We start from the raw sequence: 8,491 nt of genomic DNA on the forward strand, positions 1-8,491 counted from the left end.
CATGACGGGAGGTGGTGGCATGACTGGGTTGGGGAGCTTGTGCCCTGCGCCTCTCTCCGTACCTCTTTGTCCTGGGGGCTGCTGACCCTGTGCTTCGCTGGTGATCTACCTCTATGCGGACGCACAGCTGCCTTGGGGTGGTGCCCATTGTCTGTTTGCCTGGGACTGCTGCTGCCTTCTGGGGCTGGATCCACCTGTCCTTTCTGCTCTTGGGTGCTGTAGATGGCAGGCCTTCCACTGTTAACAGCACTTTTTTAACTGTGCATCTCCAAGAGGCATATTAGCACATATAGACTGACATAACACAAACATACACATACACTTACCCCCCACCCCCTCCACACACACACTCCCTCACAGACAAACAGACCTGAAAATCTGAACAGTTACCTTCATTGTACTTACCAGAGGACACATAATCCTTAACTCTATTCCTTCCCACAGAAAAAAAGACCTTTTATTTACCAGATTATTTGAGGGAGTTATTGGTATCAGCAACTTAGAATCCTGTTTAACTGAGCAAACATGACATGGAGAAATTTTATTGAAACTTATAGGAGGTAATCACTGGATGTACTGCTACAATATGGATATGTGGAGGACCCAAACACTTACTCAAAGGCAGCAAAAAGAAAAAAGAGTAAGGAAAACAAACGGTTGTTGGGGCAGCAAAGAAAGCTAAACTAATCAGAAGGGACCACAGAAAGCAGAAAGTGATAAACTAAAGCAAGAGGAGTGTATGTAGTAAAGTTTTTTTTTTACTTACAAGGAACAATGGAGCACAAGGCAAACGATATGACCTGAGGAGTATACAGTATGTGTAATGGGGAGAGGGATTACTGGATTAAAGAGCAAAGAGGTATTCCAGGAAGGAGGTTTAACTTACTGTAAGACAGGAAACTCTGGGTTTTCAGTACCACAAAGGCTATGTAGAGGTTAAATAACTCAGTTTCTTAACCTTGAATTAGGAGCGTGCACGTGCACAACACAAAGCCATCATCAATGGCGCTCCGACACCTCGGTTCACCATGGCAACTGCTGGGAAAAGAGCTGGGCCATTTCTGAATACCAAGTATGCTGAGTGCACTTTCAACAGAGGCTCTTTAGTCTGTCCCATATAGACTGTCTTTACCATTAATTTTAACATTTTTAGCATTTATGCCATGAATCAAATAACTAAAGAAATGAAACTAACCACATTCCTTAAAAAAAGCTTATTAGACTAAATGTTGATTTTGAAAAAAAAAAATTTCTTTAAACAGATGTCTGTAAAATTAAATTTTTAAAAATGGTTTTAATTGATGGCAATTGGTTTTATTCTTAATCATTTTGATTATATAATTTGCTTAAATAAAAAAAAGTCATGTTTAGTTTGGTTGTTTTTAATGTTTCTTCTTCAAATACTTCAAGATTCTACATTTTTCTTCTCTACCTGCCTCTGAACAGATGTCTTAATCTTAGGATATAATAGTCCTTTTGAGACTATAAAACTTAATTACTCTGAGTTTTCAGTAAGCAAAAAAGACCTGACGGCAACAATGAACAGTGACACGAGGAAGCAAAGTAATACAAGAAGATATCTAAAAATAAAGAAGAAAATAACTGATTTTCATAAATTACCTCAAACTACAAAACTCAAAAACCCCAGGATCCTGACATGTACATCTACAACTGATTAACTGTTGGAGTGCTTTCAATTCAAAATGGACTTCACAGCTAATCACCCTGACCCAAGAGAACAACGTTTATAACTTGGTCAGTTTAACAGATATGGAGCCAAGATCTGGTGTGGTAGTAACTGAGAGTCAGTCACAACACTTACTCTGAGTGTGACATCCCACAATATCACATGAGATATTACAATGTTATATTTGAGCTTTGACCAACTCTGTCATTTCTCATCACACAATGATCTCAGTCCAAAACTCGCAGTCCTCCAAGAAATGCTAGGCCTTTAATTACAAAAGTAAGTCCCAGAGAAGAAAGCTGATGGACGGACATGAGTGTGAGCCACACGCACATTCTTCCATCAAAAATACATATCAGTATATCCTATGTGTGAAACTTTCAGGATGTTGTTTTGGCTCATTAGATAATAAAAAACCGGTCCGTCCAGGTCCGTGTTTGTTCTGAGAGGTTAATAGGAGGTTCAGACAGGAGGAGCAGGCCAGGACCACCCCGGTGCTGCAGGCGAAAATCCACCTCCACAGCTGCCCCCCCCTCCCCCTCTCCCAACACCCTCCCCTCCGTTTGAACTCGGGCTCTCTCAGGCAGCAGCTCGGGTCCAGCACCACCTCTTCACGGTGAGAGTGGATCGATGGAGCTCAGTTCAGGGCGGTGGAGGAGGCATTGATCGCTCAGTCCTGTTGACAGCCTTTTCTCTGTCTGCTCAGAAAAGCCAGAGGGCAGGAAGGTTTAAAGCTGTTTTTATATCAGCCAGACGTGGATCAAATTCTGGACCTCCAGAGATGCAGAGGATGGATTTTTTCTCCTCACAGGGTTCATCCACAGGTCCACCGGAGACCCTGCCATCACCAAGCGCAACTAATAATCTCTGAAAATGACCTAAAATGTTCTGCTGCTGGTAATCACCAGGTTGTAGCTTTAAACAGCGAGGTTGTGGCTCGGAATGAGGGATGGTAGCGGGGATTGGGAGCATGTGGAAAGCAGCAGGTTAATTTGGCTGCAGTTGGAGGAAGCTGGGAATGACTAATGCTTCTGTGAACAGGATGGAGGAATGGGAGGTGCTCTCTGCTCATGTGGGGAGCAAAATATCGCCACATGCAACACATGGCTGCAGACAGGCTGCACATTAAAGAGCTTTTCTAATTGGTTTGAAGGGTCACGGTGAGGGTTCAGTTCTTCTTCCGGGTCAGTGAAGACAAGAAGTTTTTTTTTTTATTTTCAGTGCATCACTTTGGCTCAGACACTTCCTCTTCACCAGTGTTTTCATCAGTGGGTCTAATAGGTTCCGGTGCAGACACTGCTCTTATATGCAAGCTATTAAAAAGGTATTAAAGCAGGATTCTATAGATATGTTATGAAATGTTAACATCTTACCTTTTGTAGACAGCTTCTGGAACTTTCACAGTTTGGAGAAATAGCTTGCATCCAACAGGACATGTCATAAGATCTAAAACCAATACCAGTGGTTCATGGGAATGTTATTTTATAATAAGGGTGATCAGTGTGCACAACTCAGTAAATGCTTGTTAGGATGCCCGATTAAAAAGATGAAGGGACATACCAGAACCAGCACTCACTATGTGAATAATCTTCTAAGTTAGATTGGACACATTTCAGGATGAAGCCACCATCAGCCTCAAAACACAGACTATAAACTGCCGTCATACAAATGAAGAAGAACTTTCAGCCAATCAGGAGAGGGAAACCTGACTGGATAAACAGAAACATCTGTGAGTAAGATCATCAACACGGAGAATAAAACAATATAAAAGTCATGGAAAAATCTCCTACAAACAGTAACAAACATAGATGGAGATAATCTTTGATCATATAAATATAAATAAAGATGCACACATAAATGTCAGAAAGCCTTATAAAATGTTAGTCAATTCAAAATGACCAAAACCAATCAAATAACAGGATGATCCAAACAGATAATCATAAAAATAAGGTTCATAGCAGTTTCCATTAAGACCCCTTAGCTTTCTATTTAGAAAGTGCAGATCCAAAATTGTCGGTTGGCTGCGGCAGCCATTTTGATTCAGGTTCATTTCAAAAGTTAAAGGTATTCACTGCAAAGCATGAAATGTAAACATATGAATGTTCATGAGATATTTTGCTCTTTTTGATATTTTAAGAGACAAAAACAAGACCTGGATGTGAGAGCAGACTGAGGAGGGTGATTACTGAAGTGGCTGCAGGTGAGATTCAAAACAGAACAGCTGGAGACAATCAGAGACACGAGATGCTGAGAACAACTGGGAAATAAAGGCTTAGCATTCTTTGAAGGAATGCATATCACCCACTGCCTTTAATGACAGAGTTTTAAACTAAAATCATCTTATGTCAAAAAAAATGAGTAGCTGTTTTGATTAAACTTGTCTTTAAAATTTTTAAAATGTTTTTAAAAATGACTGAGTTCTAGCTCTTTTTGTTTTGGCTAAAGTTGATTAGCTGTGGAGGTCATCTTGAATTGGATTGATTTCAAACTTTAAAAGAATTGTACATGTTCATCCGGTGATTCCTTTCAGATTGTTTCATTAAAATCCATCTAGCAGTTCATGAGATATTTTGCTAACAGACAGATGCACAAACACACACACACAGACACGAACAAAATCAGCATCATTCACCTTTGTCCTTCAGTGGCGGGTGATAAATATGAAAACCCCATCAGATAGAACTTAACCCACAGATGGTGATACTGTTTGTTAATGTTCTAAGTGGTGACTGAATGACAGAAACAGTGTTTGACACAGATGTCACTTTAATCAGGCTGGGGGCACAAACTGCTCAGAGCTGGTAAAATGGTACATCAACAGTCATATCTGTGTGGAAATCAGAAAATAAAGATTTCAAAACAGGAATGAACACCTCTTCATACTAAAACCTTAAGCCTTGTTGCCTCAGGATGTCAGGAAAGCATGGAGCTTTACTGCCACCTAGTGTCCAGATGAAGACACAACAGCTAACCCTGGTCCTGGAGCTTGTCTCCCACCGTTAATCTTCATCACCCACCCTGCTCTGTGGAGCATTATCAATTTATCTACGGGAGTTCCATCGCAGCTGCCTCCCCTGATAAAACTGACTTTTTATCCATTTAGAGGAGGGATTTGCAACCTTTACAATCTGAGGAGCCATTTTTGAATCTTTTCCCACTTAACGTGTTTAAAGCCAAACATACCACCTGAACATAAATAAACTCAACCTACAAATAAAAAACTACCATTTTGTACTATCTAACAATAAAGAGCTATAATAAAATGTTGACACTTATTTGTATTTTTATGTATCAAGACAAAAGAGAAACCATAAACAAGAGGGACAAATAATATTCTGGTGTACACCCACTTTGATCAAAATTCAACACCAAATGATGCAGGCCTGATTGAGTCCTTTCTCTGTTTGCTGATAATTACTGTAATAATATAAATACCTCGTGCTGAGAGAATAAACACAGAATCAGGGTGAATATAAAAAGAGTCCAGTATGTTAAATGTATATTTCCAAGTTATTCATTTCCTCCTATTAAAAGCAGAGACTTAGTTTACTTAGTTTAACCTTTTGTTAACTATGTTTTATCAGCGGTAAACCACAGCATGTATTTCTGTGTTAGGAGAGTGACTTGTCATACAGTATTTGTGTGAATGCCCCCCCATACAATTTGTTTTTCTTGTTTGTTTTTTTATTTAACTACTGCATACTTTGCTATTTTAGCCAAACATATCTAAAAAACTTTCAGCTGATTCAGAAGATGGGTGCTATGACTTTAGATTTTTTTGACAAATATTTGTCTGAATATTTACCTTTTATTTACAAATATTTCCCCCTTAAATAGACACTAAAATCTCTTCAGTTCCTTTAAAGAATATTGTTCTTTCTGAAATCTGCCTCAGCAAACTTCTGTCTTCTTATGCTACTTTTAGCCTTTAGCTAGCCTTTTACTACTTTTAATTAGCCTTTTGCTACATTTAGCCTTTAGATAGCCATTTACTACTTTTAGCATTTAGCTAGCCTTTTGTTACTTTTGGCTTCTACCTAAGTTTTTGATACTTTTAGCCCTTAGCTAGCCTTTTACTACTTTTAGCTTCTAGCTATCCTTTTGCTACATTTAGCAGTTTTTTGCTATTTTTAGCTTGACTATTTCTACTTTTAACTAGCCTTTTACTACTTTTAATTAGCCTTTTGCTACATTTAGCCTTTAGATAGCCATTTACTGCTTTTAGCATTTAGCTAGCCTTTCGTTACTTTTAGCTTCTACCTAGGTTTTTGATACTTTTAGCCCTTAGCTAGCCTTATACTACTTTTAGCTTCTAGCTAGCCTTTTGCTATTTTTAGCTTGACTATTTCTACTTTTAGCTAGCCTTTTACTACTTTTAATTAGCCTTTTGCTACATTTAGCTTTTAGATAGCCATTTGTTACTTTTAGCTTCTATCTAACTTTTTGATACTTTTAGCCCTTAGCTAGCCTTTTACTACTTTTAGCTTCTAGGTAGCCTTCTGCTACATTTAGCCAGTCTTTTACTATCTTTAGCTTGACTATTACTACTTTTAGCTAACATTTTGCTACTTTTTGCTTCCATGTAGAGTTTTGCTTTTTTGTACAGGTTCAGCTTCTTTATCAAATTTCAGAAGTCACTAAGCTTCAGGGTTCACAATTGAAACAGAAAATGCTAATTTCTCTAGTTTTTCTTAATGCTGATTTCTCTGACTCATAATGTAGTCATCTGTGATGTGTGCAGAACTGCAACTTGACTCAGACATGTTAAAAAGGTTACATTTTCTGATGAATTTTAAACAAAGATCACACTGTGGTACCAAAGGTCAGACTTATGAAGCAGCTAACAGGCTAACAAATTAGCACAGACTGATTAGTATGTTTCCTGATTTCTTTTAAAGTATCATTCTGTCACAAATGTTTTAACTCTTTAAACTAGCTTTTCATATTGTAGCTTTGGGCAGAAAGATTATTTATTTCCATGCCGTTTGTGGTCAAAGTTACAGAAAGCCACTGCTGAGTGACCAAGAAGCCACATGTGAGCTCAGAGCCACAGATTGCAGAGCCCTGATTCAGGCCCCGGCCACACAGGAAGGGTTTTTCTGAATATTTTACAGCATTTTGGGTCGTTTTCTGTGTGGAAAAAAAACTCTTGCAGAAACAGTGTCATGTTTACAGGGATATTTTTAGAAATGACAAATAAAAAGACTGTTTTGAGAACCAAAAAAAAAATGCCATGTGGACAAGTCCTGAGGGCTTTGTTTTGCCTTTATTCAAACAGAGTGTGAAGTTCTTCTATGTAATCTGCTTCAGCTAATGTTAGCTAAGTTTTAAATGTGTACACATGAGAAGACATAGCTTAGATTCCTACTTAAACTACATTTAGAAGGATAAAAGCCCTGCTCTGGGCAATAACCCAGAAATATTACTGAGACTGGAGAAATAGGCCGCTCACTGAAACACACACATAAACGTGCACACACACACACTTCTGCTTTCTCAGCAAGGCTTTGTCAAACGAGGTGCAAAACTGCTGAGGAAATGGTGCGCTGTGTTTCAGGTCTTATCATGGCTCATACATTATATGTGGATGGAAGCACGAGTCATAACCTTTCTTCTCACGTCTCCATATAGTGTGATATCAGCACTGACCAGCAACTTCTATTTCTGTTCTGCATCACTGAGGTACTTTTTGTGCAGCTCGCTGTAAAACTTCTGCGTTTACACATTATCAACTTGCTATGAAGATTAATTACGAACCCGAGCGCTGCCCTCTTCCTTCCTCTCGGGCGACATGCTCGGTTATATGCAGACCAAGGCGCTTCTTGGTTTCTAAAGAAAGCTATGTCTTTCGCGATACACGGGTGAGACCACATGAGCCTCTGTATTGGGCTGACAAATCAGAAAAGATTGTTCCGTGAACATGAAGTACGTTTCTTTCACTGGGATTTCAAAGTTGTGAACATGCAGAATTTTCTGCATACACGCACAGATCATGGCTCCATCAACATGACGTTCACACCTTCTGTCCACACAGAGTTTTTAGTGAGAATTTTAAAAATTCTTTCCCAAACTGAGACTTTTTTTTAAACTGAGTTCTCGGTGCCTCCGAGTTAACCATCATTGTTACTTTTCAGAAACAATGATGTTCTTATCGACAACAAACTTTGATTATGTGCTGAAAGTATTCATAACTGAGAAAACTATAAACGGTATGTAAAAAAATAAGATTGCAATAGTTTTAGGAGTATCTTTAGCCAAACTAAGAGTTTTTTCTCTGTCTTTTGATATAATTGTGGTGGTTCTGGCCACTTAGTGGTGCAGCGTGGGTATTTCAGAGGCTTTTGTTGGAATTGTTTGAATAAGAGTTTTCATATAAATGGGGGGAAATTATTGAACTATAACTACTGAACTGTTCTCATTAGACTCTTTCCTCTTTGATTTCTGTAAGGAACCTATGCTTTCTGAATACTCCATCGACTTCTGTGTTATATCTGTTGACACAGGATGGAATGAAAAGGCGCTGAAATGTGTATTTGTCAGCTCACTGTCTGAGACTCTAACTCAGTGTTTCTCAACCTTTTTTGGGCCAGTGCCCCCCTATCCATTATCAAGGCCTAACCATTTTCATGGCCGAGTGGGAAACGTCGGCTTTAAAAAAATGTGCAAAAAAACCTCTGCATTACTTCAGGTATCTTGATGATATCTGGGGTGTGTGGACGCATTCTGAGGAGGACTTTGATCATTTCCTACACACCTTAAACACACACAACGTTTCAATTAAATTAAAGTCATCCACCAGCCTTA

Source organism: Kryptolebias marmoratus, linkage group LG9, assembly GCF_001649575.2.
Source record: "Kryptolebias marmoratus isolate JLee-2015 linkage group LG9, ASM164957v2, whole genome shotgun sequence".
Lineage (NCBI taxonomy): Eukaryota > Metazoa > Chordata > Actinopteri > Cyprinodontiformes > Rivulidae > Kryptolebias > Kryptolebias marmoratus.